Genomic DNA, 22,355 nt, shown 5'->3' with positions numbered 1-22,355 from the left:
ATGCTGCTGTTTCTACATCTGTAGCGAGAAACTATAGGTAGGAAGTAGTCTATCTCTGGAGGTTTCAAAGGCAAATGTTTGGCTTTATTGTTGATTATTGCAGATTGGCTCACTCCGTATTGATTCCAACTATCAATAAATCCCTTGTAGCTTGAATTCACATGATCCAGGTTTTGCCAAGCAGAAATACAAGAGAAAGTTATAAAGATAGAATTGAGCAAGATGGATTGGTGGCCACATATGGGAAGGAGACTATTTCTTGCAAAAATAGTGTTTGGTGATCTTGGACCACCTCTGGTAAAGGGACTACAGTCCAGTCTCTAGTATCATGTCAGAAACAAAGAGATAACAGGAGGAATGACTTTCTACTAAAAAGGACAGAGGGCTAATTGCTTCCTCCTGTTGCATTGTTACTAGATAAGAACACAGAACTTGGTTTTTTTGCTCTCACTGAAATTTCAACAAATGCATAATACAATTATGTATTTTACATAATACATGCATAAGACAGTTATGTAGATTATACATAATAGTAATAATTAAGGTATTAAGTTCATTAGTGTTCAAATTAACAGACAGAGTCATTAAGATTTCTTATTAATAAATTCATAATAGGCTATATTCCAGAAATGCAAGGATGGATTAGTAGTATAAATTATAATGTTTTATTTCCTTAAATTAAGCAGATTAAAAAAAAACAAGTACTTTATCCATCTAGTAAAGGAAAAACAAGCACTTTGTCCCAAAATGTAAAAATTAAAAATAAGAGTAAATTCCACGTTTGTAAAAAATACACATACTAGATTTCTACTGCAAATTTGTATCAGAGATTAAATATTACCAATAGCGCTACGGTCAGAAAAAAGACAAGAATGTTTATAATCACAGCCAACATTCAGCTTCCATTGTAGGTCCTATTCATTGCAGTAAGATCACAAAAAAATTGTAAATATACCACTATAAAAACTCAGAATCTCACAATGTTTATCATTTTTCTATCTCAAACATCCAGGAAAATAAACTAAAGTAATAATTAAGCTAGTTATAATGCCTGGGAAATTGGCAAGATAAGTGATAAATATAATAGAATTAGCCACTGTTCTTTTATACCAATAATAAATAATAGAAAATGTAATAAGAAAATATTTCCTATTGTCACCAGAATTTTAAATTAGTCGGATGCAGGCAGGGTACTGGGTTTTGTTGAGAGCATGCAGGAGCTCAGAAGGCAGGGGCAAATTGTGCATGGTACTCTCTACAGCTTTGAGATCCCCACCTCACATCATCAACACACACTCATTTCATGAGAAAGCAAAGGAGAAGGCTTGGAAAACTCTTGAAACTAAAAAAACTGGATGATAAAGCATGGATCTTGTTAAGTCATTAGGACTCTAGGATAACAATAACCTTATCATAATTATTGAGATTTAATTGTTTTCCACCATATTTGTATATCTATCTATTTACCTGTTCATGTGGGTTTGTATCCCTTCAGGGATATTTCTAATAATAAAAATTCAGATCCACTAATTTCAGTATTTCTTGGGATAGATATAAAAATATGTATGTGTATATATATATATTTGAGAAATACTGGAGTAGCTGACAAGCATTCTAATACCCCTAAAAGTTATTAAACATTTTAAAGCCTATATTTCCCAGATAACTCCCTTGATCTGCCACTTCACTTGCTCAGTAAACATATTCAAAATTACTCAATGTTTTTATCTGTATTAAAGCTTAGATACCACATTTGAAATTTTTAATTTTCAGTCCTAATTTATTTATCCTTGATGACCTGCCAAATAGCTGTTAAAATATTGTTCTGTTAAAAATATTCTATTAAAGTACAATACAACTAAAAATAATGTGGACAGTTTTTTGGTGCCAATGGAGGAAAAAAAAATTTAGAAGCAAAGACCTTATTTTGTAAATTTTGTTCACTGTGTCTAAAATCACATCTATCATTACTTCAAATTATCTTCTAAAATCTGTGGAGAGCTCTTAAAAGCTAATGAGGCCTTTGATGGAAGATGTAAGACAAGAAGATTCACTCAATTACCCTGTAGTATAAGCTGACAAAGCCAAACTCTTCTTATTTCATTCTCATGCCTGTGCTTGCCTGGTAATTCTCCTTGTGCATGTACACATACATACATGTACGTGCATATGGGCTTGCATACACAATAAATATTTGTACTTATACTCATTGCTATTAGGCACTATCTTCACCTTGTCCTATAATTTTAAAAAAGACGTATGTTCAACAAAAAGATGATCAGATATCTCTTATCTGATCATCTACCAAGAAAAATACAAGCACACATTTTGTGACCCCCCAAACTGGAAAGTATTTGCTTTTTGTTTCTATATACAATTGCTTCTATAAACAAAAGAAATAAGAAAGAAAAAGAAGAGAAGAAAATAAAGGAAAAATTAACTCACAAAATGTCCTCCATACCTAGGCTGCAAATATTCAAGAAATGATAATTCTGAAAGTCCTAACATCCTAGAGGATGCTTTGGAATCTAGAAAGAAAGCTAACTTTTCTTCTATTACTTATGGTTAATTATGGTCATGTAAAACAGAGCTTTATGATGATACTTTAAACTCATGCGTTCAATCTTGAAATTAAAAAAAAAAAAAACCACTATGTAATTCTTCCTTGAGAGTTTCTACAATACGGACTATGTCAAAATATAAGGAGACAGAAAAAATTCAAAGTAGGACTGTAATGTCTTTAAGAAAATGTATCTTTGTGTAATAGTCAAACATTTCTATTTCCGTTACTACACAGAATATTATAGGAAGGGGTTTGGGGGATGGGAAAAATAGATGAAGGGGGTGGGAGATACAGGCTTCCAGTTATGGAATAAATAAGTCACGGGAATAAAAGGCACAACACAAGGAATACAGGCAATGATACTGCAGTAGTGTTGAGTGGTGATAGAGGGTGGTTAGATTTGTGAGCATTGCATAGGGAAGCTAAAAAAACAGAGGACTCACTGAAATATTTTGTCCCATTTTCCTCCATGGGCTGGTGCATAGGTTAGGGACAGCAGGTGCATGAAAACCTGGGAGCCTTCTCCCTTAAATGGAGCCCAGGACTGCAGGCTCTGGAAGTTTTAGGGACCCTGGAGTTGCAGGGAGGGTGGAGAGAAAGGAGTAGGAGTGGGAAAATACTGTCTGCTAAGTCAGAGTGGGGGAACATGTCTTCCTGGTTCCCCCATCCCTCCATTAGGATACTTCTTCATTCGAGGCACCTGAAGAAGACCTCTGGCTAACACCTCAAATAAAGGGTCCTAGGAATGAAGGTGCCTGGGCTAGAAATGCAAATACGTAAGAGAGCATGACCTGCCAGAGAGGCCTGAGTGCTTGGCTTTGGTTCTCTTCAGAGACTGCAGAGCACTGGCTGTGTGCAGAAGAAGAGGCAGAGGAAGAAGAGAAAGAAGAAAGAGGAGGAGGAGGACGGAGGGAAGGAGAAGGGGAAGCAGCAGCAGCAGCAGCAGCAGCACGGAAAGTGGTTTACTGAATGAGATACAAGAAGGTTCACAACATTATTGATCAAGTAAGAACCAGACAAGAGGAAGACTGGAATGGCAGCAGTCAGGGTCCACACGCTATTCACTTCAAGGATCAAGATGTTTGGGAAGTATTCGCAGGACAGTGGAAATCTACAGATGGCTTTTAAGCAGTCAAGTTACATACCTATATTTGCCATTTTACACAGTTACTCCAATTGTGGAAAGTATATTATAGTGGCTGCAAGGCAAAATTGGAAGTAGGATGGCCACCCAAGTTTATTTTGCAGTACTTTAGAAGACTAGCTAGTGTCTTAGATGTGGTAGGAGGCAAAAGAAATGGGAAGAGATTGGCTGAATCAAACATGATATTCGGAGTCAGAATTTACGTTTTTAAGGGACAAAACAGGAGTGACATCTGATATCATGGCATAATCAACTGAGTGTATGGGGATTTTCTGGTTTTTTTGTTTTGTTTTGTTTTGTTTTATATCAGGTTTGGAACAACAGAATTCCAACAAAGTTGGAGCACAATAAATGCTTTGTTTTGGACATGTTAGAAGATTGGTCTATGAATAAAATAGATAAGGAAAATTAACAGTCACAGAAAAATACGTCCTTGTAGCAAATATTGAATTGCAGAGGAATACTTAAACATATATAAAACTACTTAAACACATCTTAATTGATTTAGGACAAGTAACTACTTAGTTTATTTCTATTTATAAGTTAAGGAGTGTTAGAGCATGCTTATAGCAATGAACTGAAAATAGTAAGGATCATGTTGGATCTTCATTTATCAACTATTAATTTCCTTTTTACTAGGGCTGACTACTAAAATTCTGAAAACTCCCAGAATGTCCGTTTTGAGAATTAATGTCAAACAGTCAACGCTTTTTTTGTTATGAGGCATGTACAAGGACAAAGTCAAGGTGTGATTTAGTAGTATCTATCCAACCTTTCCTTGTATCATAAGGCCATGATTCTATGTGAAGAAAATATACTAAATCATTTGTTGACTGTTCTTTTTATGTCCCATGAAAATATGTATTTATAATAAGATGTTCATCTTTGAGATATCTGTCAAAATGGATTTGTGGGAGAAAGGTTAGGTGGAAAAGGAAGGTTTAAAAGATTATTTTCTCCTAAGCTTATGTAACTACTGAATTTTATTCTCATAGGTAAGTACCATGTATATGGGCCCTCCTTCTCATTGGGGAAAACTGCATAAAATTCAAAGCTGTATATCTGAAAATCTAAAAACATATCCTATTCTATTTTCATAAAAATCTTGAAAGTTATATCATTTAATACTTTTTGACTGACAAAGTACTTAAATCTCAGAGAAATTGTGCAACTTGTTCAGTAGCATAGAAGAAAAATCTATGAGAGAATAAGGATTCAGAACAAATTCTCAATTTTTGAATCTAACGTTATTTCTACTACTCACTTATATTTCATAATTGAAATATTGTTAATAGTAATAATAACAACAATAATAATATCCTACTTCTAAGCTCTTTTTTGAGATTTGGATAGATTTTAAATTTCTTCTTTTTTTTTTTTTTGAAGATTTTATTTATTTATTTATTTACTTACTTACTTACTTGGTAGAGAAAGGCAGAAACAGAGAGGAGCAGAGCACGAACAGAGGGAGCAGCAGTCAGAGGGAGAGAAAAGAAAACTTCCTTCCAAGCAGGAAATCAATCCAGGACCCCGGGATCATGACCAGAGCTGAAGGCAGATGCTTAACCAACTGAGCTACCCAGGCACCCTAGATTCTAAATTTCTGAATACAAAATATTCTTTTGGTTAATGTTACTACTGATTTTTTTCCCCTAAACACTTTTCAAAGAAAATCCACTTTCTTTTTTAGTGAATAATGATTTCCATGCATATATTTTGCTGTATTTCTGGACTTATTTCTCTGCAGATTAACATTTTCCTGCTAGTTTTTTTTATCAAATATTCCTGGAATGCCTTTTACATTCTAGTCACTGTGACACATACTAGATTTTGATAATTTATTAAATTCATTTGTTAGATGTATTCTAAAACTCACTTCGAATTAGGCACGTATCAAATAATACTTACCTGACATATTCTAGTTTTTGTAGTTATTTTATGGCATACACCGGTTATCCATTTTTGAAAACATATACAAGAAATAACAATATATCATAATAAGGTAAAAAAGAAGTGAATTAAGTGAAGTCTGAAGGAAAGATGTTGTATACACAGGTGGTTTTGCTCCTGCAAGTCCAATTTCCTACTCCTTCCTGTCTCCCTGAAAGGGTTGGGGCTGTTCCCAGTACCCTGGAGTGACTGGACCCACCTAGGCCCCCCCACCCCATCTTCACCTCTCCCTCCTGCCCATCACCTCTGCTGCTCTGCACCTGTGAGAACCCTGTATTGACAAATGAGGAAGCACAGGAGGAAGAGGTTGAAGGAGAGGAGGGTAGTGAGTTAGTTCATGTTCTGGCACTCCCTTAGGCCTGTGTGTGGGCCCAGGAAGGGTTGGGAAGGGCCAGAAATACCTTGAGTGGTGCATTCTAGGGGCCATCCTAACCCCCACTGGCAATGCCAAAGGCTTTCAGCAAACAGTTAGGTGAGGTAAGCCTCTCAGCCACCTCCGAATTGGGTACTGAGTGTAGCTCAGCCGGGGAGGCTGCAAACTTTTTAGGATCCTGGGTCCATGAAGTATTAGCAAGAGTGACTAACAAATCCCATGCAGACACACATACAATTATACGGTGGGACCAAAATCCATCTGTGAAGGGTCTACATTCAGTCTGAGTGAGTGTCCTCGTATGCAAGGCTGCATGACATTTAATAATAAATTAAAAAATCAAAATGACAAGTGAGGAGACTGAAGAATGAAAAACGTAATGTCCCCTACACTTCCATTTTGCACTGAGTTCTACACATTATATAGCTACTAGTGGTACAGTTTTTCTCAAGAAAAGATAATTCTTAAAATATAAGAATCTATAACATTGTACTATATCCTTTGTGGGTTTTAAGCACTTTTTCTATATATCATCTCATTAAAAATTTGCAATATTCCTCTCTATTAAATATACAGGTTGATTAAATATTACTATTTTTTGTACTATGAATTTAGGGAGGGCAAGGTTTATGTGGAAAAATATGTATTTGTGTGTTGAAAAGTGAGGGAAGGAGTATCTTCCCATTTGTTAATCATCTAAGTAGATTAATAGAAATTACCCAAGTTCATCAGTGCTGTAACACAAATCATTGCTATTAGGTATTATGATGATACTGTTTTATAACTCTACAATTTGCCACTTCAGATTTAGCGTTTAAAATGTTCAAAAACAATAGTTTTACTTTTCTCCCTAACTCTAATCTTTTTGTCTTTGAGGCTCACTGATGTTCCAAGGATTTGAATGCTTTTAAAACATGTATTGGCAATTCAAGTAAGGAGAAACATCCTGTCTATAAAGAAGAGAAAACAACAGATTCACAGATGGAAATAAAATTAAAATGAAACTAAGACAAGAGAAAAAAAAAAAAAAAAAACCCAGACAGAGCCAAACACAGAGAAGCTTCAGGTTTTTGTAAGTACAGTTATAAATCTTCTAAATCTTACTTTCTCATTGCCATTTATTCACTGTTTTCTACAAATACGAGATGAATGTCTTAAAGCCATCTAGGTTCCTTATCCAGTTTCTAAAATCTTGTTTATGTACTGAGGGACCATAACTGTATTCAAAATTAATAGATCCTGCTTGCTCTTCTTTTACTTGATTATCCTCTGACACATATAAAATCCCCCCAATGCTTGGTCAACTCTGGTCTGTTGTTCCCCTCCTTAACCTTACTTGTCAAGCAGACACAGAGATGTCTTCTACATGTGCCTTCTTTTTTATGGTCTATCCTTTTGATAGTCACAACTTTTACCCTGTGTTTTTTCTCCTTTCCAGAATCTCTCCTTTCCTGCATGCTCTTCAAGGTTAATTCTGTACCTCTTCTTTGAATTTATACCTTCATTTTTATGAGTAAGGTGGAGAGTAGCATGAAATCATTAGAAAAGAAAAACAGCAAATTATAGAAAATTACCCTAATGATGTTGAGACATATTGCCCACTTAGATCAGATTCCAAAAAAGTAATTATAATACACATTAGAGGTAAAATAAGAAAGTTTAAACAACAACAACAACAACAACAACAACAACAAATGTCAAAGTGGAACAGCTGGTGTATGTTATCATCTTCTCCGGGAAATGCTTCAACCAAGACACACAGAGCTTAATTGTGCTCCATTCTATTTCATACTGCCTGAGAGCAGAAAAGCCACTTCACAGTTAACTTTACGCTAAATGTAACAAATATCCTTAAAGAGAATTTTGTGGATTGTTAGCAAAACACATATATGAGAAATAGCACTCACCTTTAAAAACCTGAGTGGCAGTTAGGGAATTAGTTCATTCCAACTTTCAGATTTATTTGTATTATATAGTATAAGTAATAAGTGAATCATGATTATAATTTTCTAAATTTTTACACTAAAAGAATGATATTTAATGGCTTCTCCATGTGACATATAGAAACCACTTTCACAGAGGCCTGAGGGAAGAATCAAAATCACCTGACATAAAGCAAATGACTAGTAAAAGAGCCTCAACTTTATAAAGATGGCCATTGATTGAGCCAATGGTTCATTATTCTTGGCCAATATCCGACTAACAACTGAGACTGTCCCAAAGAAGTCAATGAGGTGTGTCAGACAGTAAGTAATAATGGCAATCAAATGGCAGAGTCCCCAGTTTAAGTAATTGACATACTATATTTTAGTCAAAAACTGCTGGTGGTAAAGAAATATATGTAGTGGTTAATTATATATCTTCAGACAAAAATATTCTTTCCCATTTTTTTTGACAACACAAGTTGATTGTTTTTTGTTGAGTTACCTACTTTACATTGTGGATAATTTGTGGTGAGACTATCATTAGCTAACCTGCCAAGTCTATAGGAAAGCAGTGGCTGTCTAATCTGAATCCTTTCACAAATACTTCAAAACACCCACATTTACAAGGAGAGGAAGAAAACCACTCATAACGCAATAGCTGTATCAATACCTGTATCATAGTTAGGAGGAAGGTAAGAGAACATATGTTATTTTGCATATAACTAGGAAAGTAAATATCTGAAACCAGAAGAGCAAACTACTGAGTCAGTGCCTGATCTGGGATCACATGAAGACTGCATGTAGAAACAGAAAAATAGCAAAAGTTTGGATACAAAGGAAAAACTTCTAAATGAAAACAGATTGAGAACAGATATGAGAACTCTGGCTACGAGGAATTGAGAGGAATGGGATTAAAAGCAGGTAGGAGGGCCTGGGTGGCTCGGTTGGTTAGGCAAGTGCCTTCAGCTCAGGTCATGATTCCTGGGTCCTGGGACGGAGTTCCGCAATGGGCTCCCTACTTAGCAGGGGGTCTGTTTCTCCCTCTGCCTGTTGCTCCCCTCTCTCTCTTCCCTCTGCCTGCTCATGTGCACACACACTCTCTTTCTGTTTCAAAAAAGTAAATGAAATCCTTAAAATAAATAAATAAATAAATAAATAAATAAATAAATAAAAATAAAAGCAGGTAGAATTTAAGAAACAAACCAAAGGAACAAACAAAGAAGGAAAGAGACCAAAAAAAGACTTAAATAACACAGAACAAACTTGTGGTTGCCAGAAGGGAAGAAGGTGGGGAGAGGAGTGAAATCGATAAAGAGTACACTTATCTCAATGAGCACTGAGAAATGTATAGAATTGTTGAATCATTACATTGTATATCTGAAACTAATTAACACTGTATATTAATTATACTTGCATTAAACATAAAAGCAGGTGGAAGCAAGGGCAACAGAATTGAAAATGCATGGTTTAAAGGGTAGAGAGATGTGGATTGGAACAGAAATGCAATCCTTAGAGGTTTGATTATAAATGCAAAGAAGAAAGGTATATTTTCTTGCACATTAATATTAATATAATATTAACATAAATATTAATACCCCTGTATTCAAAAATAAGTTTATCACAGAAATAGAAAGATATATCTGAAGTCACATTAACCACACTCATGGGGAAATTTAAATACATAAATAACATATATTATTATGTCAAAATTAATGATATTTTATTTTGTGCTTCTTATGTGTACATCAAGTATATTATTTTGTGGTGGTGCACTGAAATTGTGCTGGCCTAGACTGGGTGATTAAAAAGCTATTCTAATTAAAAAGTTAATGTGGTTATATGGAGTGCTTAGGTGGCTCAGACAGTAATGGGTCTGCCTTTGGCTGGGATCATGATCCCAAAGTCCTGGGATTGAGCCCTGTGTTGTGGGGTGGGGGTGGGGGGGTTCACTGCTCAGCAGGGAGCCTGCTTCTCCTTCGCCCCCACCTCTCCACTTGTGCTCTATTTCTCCCTCTCTCTCTCTCAATAAATAAATAAAATATTTTTTTAAAAAGTTAATGTAGTTATAACAAGTATGATAGCTTTAATTTCTTGTCTTTGATCTGAAAAGTAAAATGTAAGAAAATTTAAAGCAGAAACTGATGTAAAATAATTTAACACTGTCCGGAAATAGCAACATTAAACCCACCAGATATATAAAGCAGTATTTAGTAAGAGTTTGTTGTGCAAATAAGAACAAACAGAGAGCTGACTGGCAGAGAGCTCTCAAAGGAACAACAGAATGAGGCTCAAAGGTATATTGTTACAAGACAGTTTATTCAGTGAGGATGCACAGTCTGTTCTCTCTTTGCAATAACTGGTTATAACATTACCATTTTCATAATGATTGGGGATTGGTTAAAAGTTGTTCCCCCATGTTAATTTTGAGGAACAGATTAAGTTTTGTTAACGATTCTCTCGGAGGACTTTATAAAAGGTAACCTGAGTTTCGCTTGTTTTGCAGACTAAACCAGATTATATTTTGCTTATGTGTCTTAAATGGTTTTATCTGCTCGGGGAATTTTCAAATTTGGTTTTCATTTTGTATTTTACTTTAAAAAAACACGGAAAACTGGATTCCAAACGGTATAATTAATTAATTATTTCATTCATTCAGTCTTCTCTTTAACAAATATTGCATCCCAACTTGGGTAGGCACATGAGCATCAATATGAAAGATAAAAAAGAAAGTACAATCATGATTCTAACTTACTAACTCAATATCCTAATTAATCATTTGCTCCAAGTATTAGAAGTATATTGCCTTTGCCAACGCAGAGGTCTGGATACATCTAATAATTTGTTTTAGACTTTTACCATTGAATTCATATTTACAAAGTAATCATTTTAACTTCATTGGGATAATTGAAATGTCCTGTGGAAAAAATGCTAATTTTATGGATATAAAATTATTTTTCCAGCATAAAATGTATCAAATAATTTTAGAAAAAAATGTGTCTGCTACCTTGATATTTTCTGACTGATGTCTTTGACCAAAAGATATAGCATGAGTGGAGAAAAAGATTAACATCCCCAGGTATGGTCTATTCCTGGAAGCAGCTGTTTTGCTAGAGGCTCAAGTTTCATATAAAACTGACAAATTAAAAGTGAAATGCAACTTTGAATTAATTTTTAAAAGCTCTCCCAATGCTAAACATTTGCCAAAAGAATCTCATTTGTTTATCATATTTGATTTAATTAATCATTATTACTGATATTCTAGAGAGTTTTCTTTTAATTAAGATAATTCTAAGTGAAATGGCTATATTATTAGTAGCTTGGATGTTACTATATAAGAGGAATTCCACATGATATACCATCATTTTACAATCTGTTGAAATTTAATTTGTGATTTTTGGTTAATGTTCTGGGCAGGGTGATGTTGTAAGTGATTAATGTGTATCAATTCTTCAATCTGTGTACCAACAGTTTCAGGTATATATTAGAAAATTAATCCTATTTTATAGATGAGAAACTGAGGCACTGAGAGGATAAATAACTTCTCCAAGCTCATATGGGTAAGAAATTTTGGACTCTTGATTTGAATACAGTCTCAATAGATCATCTATTTATTCTTTTTAAAGCCAATAACTAAAACTGCATTCAAGTTGGGGCACCTGGGTGGCTCAGTGGGTTAAAACTGCATACAAGCATGTCAATGTACAAAATGGTGTAGAGCCAATAAAAAGGGGTTAGCACAATCCATTCATCTGTTGATGGACATCTAGGTTCTTTCCATAGTTTGGCTATTGTGGACATTGCTGCTATAAACATTCGGGTGCACGTGCCCCTTTGGATCACTACATTTGTATCTTTAGGGTAAATACCCAATAGTGCAATTGCTGGTGATTCACAGACCTGTACCCCTGGGGATAAAAATATATGTTTATAAAAAATAAAAAATTTAAAAAAATTTAAAAAAAAGGGGTTAGCACATCTTCTAGAATAAAAAGAAGTAAATTATGTACTAGAGCTTAAGATAGCAACATATTTTAATTTGCATTATTTTATAATAATCCTTAAAAATAAGAAATAAAGCTTCTTTGTATTTTCAGGACTCCATATAGCATATAAGATATTAATATTTGAAAGTATCTTCAAGAATAATATCTTTTTGTTACACACATTATAACACATGATATATTGGAATAATATGTTATATTTTCATGTTTTTATGGAAAATTCTGAGGCACCCATGAATTAACCCAACTTTATGCAGTGTATAACTTTTCCAAAGGACCTAAGGTATGTATTGAGATAATATAGCCTACTCTTCCTTGAATTTGTGTATGCTACATCATCACTGACTTTATCATTACATCATTTTACTATGCATATTTTTTCATTATATTGGATTATTATGATATATTTTCATAGCTTAAGTATTTTTTGATCCCCAGATGTCATAAAAAGCTATTATTCCTTAAAAAGAAATACTTAGATCTAATTATTCCATTTATTTGTAACATTTAGTTACTTAATAAATGATATTTTTATTATGTTACTCCACTAGAAGTTTTGCAACAGGTAATATTATAATATACCTTGCTTCAATAGATATTATAATAGATAACAGTTTCAGATAATGTTAATAGTAAAGAGCAATCACAACAAAAGAGATGCAAATACTTGTTTGCAGTTTTTTTTATAGGAATTAAAAAAATACCTAGGAATAATGACTTTACACTGTCAAATTGTAAAATAAAATAAAATAGAACAAAGTCATTAATGACACAGTACAATTTTTAAAATACTCAAATTTGTGGAAAATTTAATATAAGATATATTCCAAATGAATATGGAACTAAAAGGGTAGTTTAGATCCTTGTATTTGTTAATGCAGATTAGATATTCAATGTATAATGAAATCAAATAAAACACTAAATGTTCCTATTTCCTATATGCCAGTTTAGTTCAAAACTTGAATGATGAAACTTAGTAAAACACATAATATTAATAGTGTAAGACTGAAGTAAAAAGTTGCTATATATCACTCGGCATCAAGGAAATACAAATCAAAACCACAATGAGATATCACCTCACACCAGTCAGAATGGCTAAAATCAACAAGTCAGGAAATGACAGATGCTGGCGAGGATGCGGAGAAAGGGGAACCCTCCTACACTGTTGGTGGGAATGCAAGCTGGTGCAGCCACTCTGGAAAACAGCATGGAGGTTCCTCAAAATGTTGAAAATAGAACTTCCCTATGACCCAGCAATTGCACTATTGGGTATTTACCCTAAAGATACAAACGTAGTGATCCAAAGAGGCACGTGCACCCGAATGTTTATAGCAGCAATGTCCACAATAGCCAAACTATGGAAAGAACCTAGATGTCCATCAACAGATGAATGGATCAAGAAGATGTGGTATATATACACAATGGAATACTATGCAGCCATCAAAAGAAATGAAATCTTGCCATTTGCAACAACGTGGATGGAACTAGAGCGTATCATGCTTAGCGAAATAAGTCAAGCAGAGAAAGACAACTATCATATGATCTCCCTGATATGAGGAAGTGGTGATGCAACATGGGGGCTTAAGTGGGTAGGAGAAGAATCAATGAAACAAGATGGAATTGGGAGGGAGAGAAACCATAAGTGACTCTTAATCTCACAAAACAAACTGAGGGTTGCTGGAGGGAGGGAGGTTGGGAGAAAGGGGGTGGGATTATGGACATTGGGGAGGGTATGTGCTTTGGTGAGTGCTGTGAAGTGTGTAAACCTGGTGATTCACAGACCTGTACCCCTGGGGATAAAAATATATGTTTATAAAAAATTTAAAAAAAAAAAAGAAAAAAAAAGTTGCTATAGGTTTTGAAGATTAAAAAATGACTCAATAGGTAAATATAATCAGATTTCTATGTGAACAAATAATAGGAGAAGCTGGAATTTATATGTTTATATTTATTACTTATTTTTATTCAGTAACTTTTCTCAGGTAGGTACCCATATGATTGTGCATTCATTTGGCTCTTAGAATAAGGCTATTTTTTAAATCAAGAAAATACCAGAACTTTGGAAAGAAATGTTTTACTTAAAAATATTTATAAAGTTTACATATTAATGGATTCTATTTGTACAAACAAGTTCTTAAAATTATACTATAGAAATAGCTTACTTAAAATTAGCAATATAATTCAGATTAAATAGTTCTTAAATAAGTGAAGGAGCAATATGTTTTATAACGAATGAATAAGGTAACTTGATCTATTGAAGTTTCTGTTCAGAATATAACTGTTACAGTACCATCTACCCCATCTCCCCAAGTTTGATTTCCCCATGCATGCAATATCCCTTCAGTCATCCTATGAAATGTATTCTTTGATTATCTGGCATAGGATTCAATTGAGCTGCCACTCAAATGGTCTCCATTTTAGAAAAGAGAGAAAAAGGGATTACAAAATGGAAAAAAATAAAATGCAAGACTAAGGAAACCCAATATAATCAGCATTTCTTAGGAAATAATTCAAACGAATGTAAGGATTCACCAATTATATACTTTATGTCTTTACAATAGCTTTGTTCATTCATAATGTGTTGATTACAAAATGACCTAAAAGGTTTTCTCCAGAATATAATTTATTTGAAAAAGTAAAAAATCTATGTTAGGGACACAGATTCTTTCTTGAGGTTATCAATTTCAAGTTAAATATAAAATATCCTGGGGCTCCTGGGTGGCTTAGTGGGGTAAGCCGCTGCCTTCGGCTCAGGTCATGATCTCAGGGTCCTGGGATCGAGTCCCACATCGGGCTCTCTGCTCAGCAGGGGGCCTTCTTCCCTTCCTCTCTCTCTGCCTGCTTCTCTGCCTCCTGTGATCTCTCTCTGTCAAATAAATAAATAAAATCTTTAAAAAAATGAAATAAAAATAAAATATCCTGTGTGATTTGAATTCTGGGTTTATCATTAATTTAATGTTTACTTATTTGTAAAATTTCATGTAGTATAAGAGAAGAAAGAACAAAACTATATATTTTAGATTGAGTATATTGAACATAATTTTAAATCCAAAATATTGATTACTTCACAAATGAGAATATAAGTTTTTCATATTATATTGATAATATTCTACAATATAACTCAGTTTATCCACTATATTTTGCAGAAAGCCTCAGTTTATCCACTGTCTTTTTCAGAAAGGATTAGGTTTAAGGCATAAGAGGTCTTTCTTTGAATTATACATAAGAATCTTTAGAAAGTATCTGAAGTATGAGATAGAATTCAGCTTTAGTATATTCAGTAACAATATGAATGTCAACACCAACAGAAAAGTGGACAATTGCAATAGCTAATACAGTTTCATTAAAAAGGTGCAACTGAAAGATTAGATATCTTCAGCAAACCCAACTGACTCTTCAAAATAAGGGAAATCATCATATAAATGTAGAAAATGTATAGAAGAAAGGTAACATTTGATTTGGGGAATAGAACAGAAATGAAAATTGTCTTAGCTCAGGTTGCTGTAACAAAATACCATAAATCAAATGGCTTAAACAACAGACATTAACTTCTCCCCGTTTTGATAGCTGAGAACTCCAAGATCAAGGTACATGCAGGTTTGGTTCTTGGTAAGAATCCTCTTCCAGGCTTTTGAATAGCTCCCTTCTCATTGTGCCTTCTGTAGCAAGAGAGAGAAAGAGAGGCAGAGAGAAAGAGAGGGAAAAAGAGAGCTCTGGTCTTCCTTCCTCTTCTTATAAGGATACTAATCCCATTATGACGACAATATTTCCACGATCCCATGTAAATCTATTTTCTTCCCAAAGGCCCCCACCTCCAAACATCATCACACTGGAAATTAGGGGTTTAACATATCAATAAGGGGCACAAACATTCAGTCCACAAAAATATAAAATAGTGTACTACAGACCACAGATCTTTGGATGGATGTTCTGTTAAGTAAAATATTTCCAGATTTAAAAACACATTGGGAGTATGAAGAGAATGGCAGGCCATGAGACAAGAAATGCTCTGGTCTCTAGAATCTGGGAACAGTCCTCATCCAACAGCCAGAAGGAAATGGGGATCTTCGTCTTGCAATTACAAGGAACTAAAGTCAACCAACAACCTTAACAAGCGAGGGAATGGATTAGTTAGAAACTCCAGAAAGGACACTTGGTTTTAGGCCAGTGAGACCCTGTTCAGAGCATCTGGAAAAATCTAGAGAATGGTGAGATAATAAATGGCCATAGAAACGTAATGCATATATCCACAGAGAAAATCAAATGTGGTAAGTTGTATAAGATGTTTAATCCAAAACTTTCCTGGTACTCTATCAGGTAATTTTTTTTTTTTTTTTAAAGATTTTATTTATTTATTTGACAGAGAGAAATCACAAGTAGATGGAGAGGCAGGCAGAGAGAGAGAGAGAGGGAAGCAGGCTCTCTGCTGAGCAGAGAGCCCGATGCGGGACTCGATCCCAGGACTCTGAGATCATGACCTGAGCCGAAGGCAGCGGCTTAACCCACTGAGCCACCCAGGCGCCCCGATCAGGTAATTTTTTATAGTAACAATAAACAATGAATGCATATACTTGTAACAAAATAAAAGTGGTAATCTGTACAAGATGCTTAATAAGAAAACGTGCAAATATTCCTTGATATATTTAGGAAAATAGTTCATTTACAAAATAAATATAGGCTCTCAAGGAGAAAGCAGATAAGAAAAGTACTTAAAATAAATAAATGAGAATTTTCATTTGGCATTTTATACACATTTTTTACTTTGTCTTGATATATTTTTAAGCATACTGTACATTACCAAATAATAAGAATGGTTATGTATCCACCATTTTGCTTTGCCATATTTAACTTTAAAAAATTTCCTTTATTGTAACTTAAGTATGAAGATTTTTCAGATATATCTGAAATCTTCAAACTAATTTCCCTCCTATAGTTTCCTCATTGCATTTTGAATATGGTATTTACTATCTTAATGTGTTTTTTTTCCAAGATTTTTATTTACTTATTTATTTGACAGATGGAGATCACAAGTAGGTAGAGAGGAAGGCAGAGGTGGCGCGGGGTGGGGAAGCAAGCTCCCCACTGAGTAGAAAGCCCAATGCAGGGCTCGATCTCAGGACCTTGGTATCATGACCTGAGCGGAAGGCAGAGGCTTTAACCCACTAAGCCACCCAGGCGCCCCCCTAATGTGTTTTTTAACATGTAACTAAATAAGTAGAAAACCTTTTTCTCTTATCTGTCGCTATATCATTTGAGAGCATATACATTAGTAGACATGCTTCTATTTGTGCTGATCCATGGTTAATAACATTGCTATACAATCTTATACTGATGGATATTTCTATTGTCTCAGTATTTTTGGCTATTGAAAACAATGTTGTAATAAACATTCACATACTTGGTTTCATCCTCTTTTGGCACATATGGAAGGGCATCCCTATGTATAAATAAAGGAATACAACGGTAGGAAACTATAAATGAGAATTCTCATTAGTGGAGGTTTTCTGAAGAACCTACAGAAAATACTAAACACACACACACACATCATTATTTCAAATATTCCATAACTAGAAACCACCGGTGAAGAGTCAAGTATCTCTGTCAGTTATATCCCCTACCTCTGTCTGCCTCTTGTTCCCAAAGTGCTGAACCCCATAATACCTAGACCAGAAAATGAACTTAAAAAAAGTCCAAACATGTTCTTCCCCACACTGTGATTTTTCTGACTGAGGATAGCCTTGAACTTAAATTAAGCAAATGTGTAGTTTTCATATTTTTGGACTATATTTTATTATTTGAACCATACTTTATTTATTTATTTTATTTAATCTCTTGACTGACAAGACAGATATTTTGTCCTGGGTGAGAAAAACGACTTGGGAGAGGAAATGGCAAGATGATTTAAAAAAAAGAGTGAAGTTGCTTTATGTGGGCCCCCTATGTAGTTCAGTTTATTCAATAAACTCATCTGTATGCGTGGGCCAGGAAGTCACACAGAGTGCCACAGTCTTTCTCTTCCAAGCAGAAGGTTACCAGCATGTTTAATGGAGTTCTTTTATCTCTCTCAGGATGGAATTCCCTTTGGGAATGAAGGGGTTATTTGAAGACACTCTGTTTCCTGCAACTTAAAACATTTGCTTTAAAAACAGAATTTCAAAATCTTTCTATTTCCCATAATGGAACTTAGCGTGAAATACATGAAAAATGAGCTTTTCTCATGCGCCATGTCATATCTGATATTCTCTGGTCACTAGATTCTTACCTGGGTAAAATGAATGAAATAACTGGTTAGAAGAATTTTGTTCATATTGCTTTCTTTTGAAAACATTAAGAATTGAAAACTAGGGATGCCTGGGTGGCTCAGTGGGTTAAAGCCTCTGCCTTCAGATCAGGTCATGATCCCAGGGTCCTGGGATTGAGCCCCACACCCAGCTCTCTGCTGGGCAGGGAACCTGCTTCCTCCTCTCTTCCTCTCTGCCTGCCTCTCTGCCTACTTGTGATCTCTGTCTGTCAAATAAATAAATTTAAAAAATAAAATAAAATAAAGAATTGAAAACTTAACTCTGGGTTTTGCTGCACTGAATTATTTTAAAATAGATCAATATTATAAGCAATGATTTGGGGTCACTTTTTTTCCTGAGTTTCCACAAGAATCTTGAGCCCATGTAAGAACTTAGTTTGGTCCTCAAATGTCCTTTAATTACTCTCAGAACCTGCAAAAGATGTTTCTGAGAAAAACTGCTCTTCATTTATGAAACTCATTGTGACCCTATATGATACCCCATTAATTTGTGACTATTTTTGCCATTCCTGAAAAAGACTCAATGCCCTTGGAGAAAGTGCACATCTACAACAAAAATACCTATTGCTAATATTATTATTATTTCTGATTTGCTATTTTTACTTATATCTACAACTAATTCAACTCTGAATGTTTCTCCTGTGATAGGAAATATAATTGCATTCTTAACTGTGTAGCTGCTACCTGTTTCGGGAAAATATCATGCAACAATGTTCTAATTTTTGTAACATCAAAATTGGACCCAAATTTGGTATCTAAAAATATAATAATTAATTAAATATGATATTATGGAATTATATTCAGGCTCTAAATAGGGTATTTATATTTGCATAGTAGAAAATGAGCAGTTATATTTATATAGTGAAGACTATAAAAATGTTAATATGATATAAATTCTGGTGGGGAAAAAAAACCTCTTTTTTGATATTTCTAGATTCTCATGAGAGGATCTGTAGCCAGATTGTATTACTTTACTTAACTGTTTGGTAACTTCTACTTTATGTTATTGTTGCACGTTTCCTCGTTTTGATTAATTGAAAATTACGAAAATAAATTGAAAATAAATAATGCTATTTTTATGAAATAAAATAAATTTAGAGATCAAATAACTGTGCAGAAAAAAAGATATGTTGACAAACAACTCTGAAGAAAAATGTAAATTATATATAGTCCAATGTTTATTTAAAATATTTTGGGAATTTGTTTTACTATTGCAAACACATGAATATGTAAGTAACTATAAATTTTGTTAAAATAAACATAATTCACCTTCAAAATCAAATTTGACCTAATTTCTTATTTGTTCCTTCCAGGGAATAAATTTGATCACGTATATTTAAACTTTGTGCAAAATATATATATATATATATATATATATATATATATATATATATAGAATCATATACACACACACACACACACACATGCACACAAATAAACATGTAATATATGTTATATATTATATATATAATATGTAATGTAATTATAACAGTATTATTTTCATAATTACATGTACTGTTATAATTACATTACATGTTAACTATAATTATATATTAATCACATATTATACTTGATTAATTATATGATGGATTATATTATATATTAATTATATATAATTTTCTAATCTATCTCAAAAAGTCTGATAGTTATTTTTTTATAGTGATATTTTTTAAAAGAACATTTATTGTTTCTTTAAAAATATTTGGAATCTTTCCCTTTTTCTCTTCTTTCAAATATTGACTAAGTTTTCACGCAAATTTGTGGTCTTAAAATATCTTCCTTTGTTTTCTCATTCATATTAAAGACAAGAAGAAGAGGGTGATTACAGTAAGAACACATCTTTTTTTTAAAGATTTTATTTATTTATTTGACAGGCAGAGATCACAAGTAGGCAGAGAGGCAGGCAGAGAGAGAGAGAGAGGAGGAAGCAGGCTCCCTGCTGAGCAGAAAGCCCGATGCGGGGCTCCATCCCAGGACCCAGGACCATGACCCGAGCAGAAGGCAGAGGCTTTAACCCACTGAGCCACCCAGGCGCCCCAAGAACACATTTTCTACTCTAGTCTATCTTTTCAAAGGTCTTCCCTGACCTCATTAAAGTCTAATGGCCAGCTTGGAAGCAAGGAATTGGAGGAAATGGACAAGAAAAAGAACTGGGATGAGGAAAGGCTGTGTATTTTGGGTCATGCAAGAACTGTAAGTCCTTAACACTACATTTAAAAAAGAAGGGATATTATAACTATTTTATATAAAATAATATTTATATGAAAGTAAATGTGTAATACATTTTAAATGCATGAAATTTTATAAATAATAATTTAATTGAATTCATTTATAAAGGTAAGAAATTTATTATGGTCTTGCTCAGCATTTAAATTATATTTTAAGCTTCCATACTTTATTTCAATGCTTTTCTCATTATTACTGGATGAGTAGCATCAATTTAAAGCTGCCTTTATTTTTAATGTCATAATTTGTTTATTATTACTATGTAAGTTAAGTAGGGCTGGTTTTTGTTTTAGGTTTTGCAATGTCATCACAATTTACAACAGTGTCTGTAACAAATACCCGTTGGACAATTAAGTGAATGAAAGCATATAAAATCATTATCTTGTTTCCTGGATTTCTACTATTAGCACTAACACTGTTATCTCTTCCTCATTTAATAACAGTTTTATTTCTATAACTGCCTTTAATATATAACAGTAAGTCAAAGATTATTGGGAGTAAGGTTTTAGAAAGAAAATCATAAAAAAGAAAAAAAAAACTAAAGAACAATTACATTAAAAAACCTCTGATTAAATAATTGATTTTTTAAACACTGTTTGCATTAAATTTTTACTCTGAATAGAGTCATATACGTTCAAAAAAAGGTCAAATCCCCAAACTGATTATAGGGAAGAGTAGACAGTTATTATATCTTGATAGTTTACATAATCTTTTCATGATACATAGTGCATTATAATAGCATTTTGAATTACTGTGTTGGTAACCTGCAAACCTTTTGAAAAGTAAATCATTATACGGCTCCTGTCATCACTGAAGGCTAATAAGAGAGATAATATTTCAAAGCTCTATAACTGTGAAAAGAGAGTAATAATTAAAAGGAAATTTTGGTTATATTTTTAAAATCTTTTATATTGAAAAAATTATAGTTTTCATTTTATTCTTGTTTCATGTCATAACCAGAGGCTTTTATAAGAGTTACATACACATGACAAAGACAGAGCTAAATGTCTACAAAATAGTATCCTCTCAAACAGAATGTATCATTCTTTTAAAAATATTGCTTTACTAAGCATTTGATGCTCTATATATAATGAACTTGTATTAGTGCCTAAAGTATAGAGTAGTATATGTACAGAGACAGATTGAAGAAAAATCATAACCACTAGTATTAGCAGAGATGTGGAAAACAGATACAGGACTGTAAGAGACACAAATTGATTTCCATGAGAGAAAAGAAAAAAGGAAAATACCAGAAAACTTACATAAATAAAGAATTGAGTTTTTCTTTTCTACAATACTGCACAAAGGCCCAGGCAAAATTAATGAAAAAAGACAAAGTTCTAGGGTGCCTGGGTGGCTCAGTGGGTTAAGCCGCTGCCTTCAGTTCACGTCATGATCTCAGGGTCCTGGAATCGAGTCCCACATCGGGCTTTCTGCTCAGCAGGGAGCCTACTTCCCTCTCTCTCTCTGCCTGCCTCTCTGTCTACTGTAATCTCTGTCTGTCAAATAAACAAATAAAATCTTTAAAAAAGAAAAAGAAAAGACAAAGTTCTAGAATTATTTGGATGGCATTTCTGAATTTGTGTATAAAAAGGAATTCATATAGTATGTGTCCCTCGATAGTGGTGCTTACAAAAGAAAGACAATTAATTCAAACTCATGTAGAGTTACATATTTAAAAAATAAAAACTAGAACTTAGTGTCACATTGTGTTTTTATTTCAAAATAATGCCCAACATAAAAAATCGTTGCAATATTTGTACAAAGGACCTTTTACATGCTTGAGCAATATAAATATAATTCACTGACATTAAGGCCTGCCATTTCCCAACTCTTTAGTGTGCATTTTCAATAAAAAAGGAGGATTTAAAT

This window comes from Mustela nivalis (assembly GCF_964662115.1).
Source record: "Mustela nivalis genome assembly, chromosome: 15".
NCBI classification, from domain to species: Eukaryota; Metazoa; Chordata; class Mammalia; order Carnivora; family Mustelidae; genus Mustela; species Mustela nivalis.
This window is presented reverse-complemented; position numbering follows the sequence as displayed.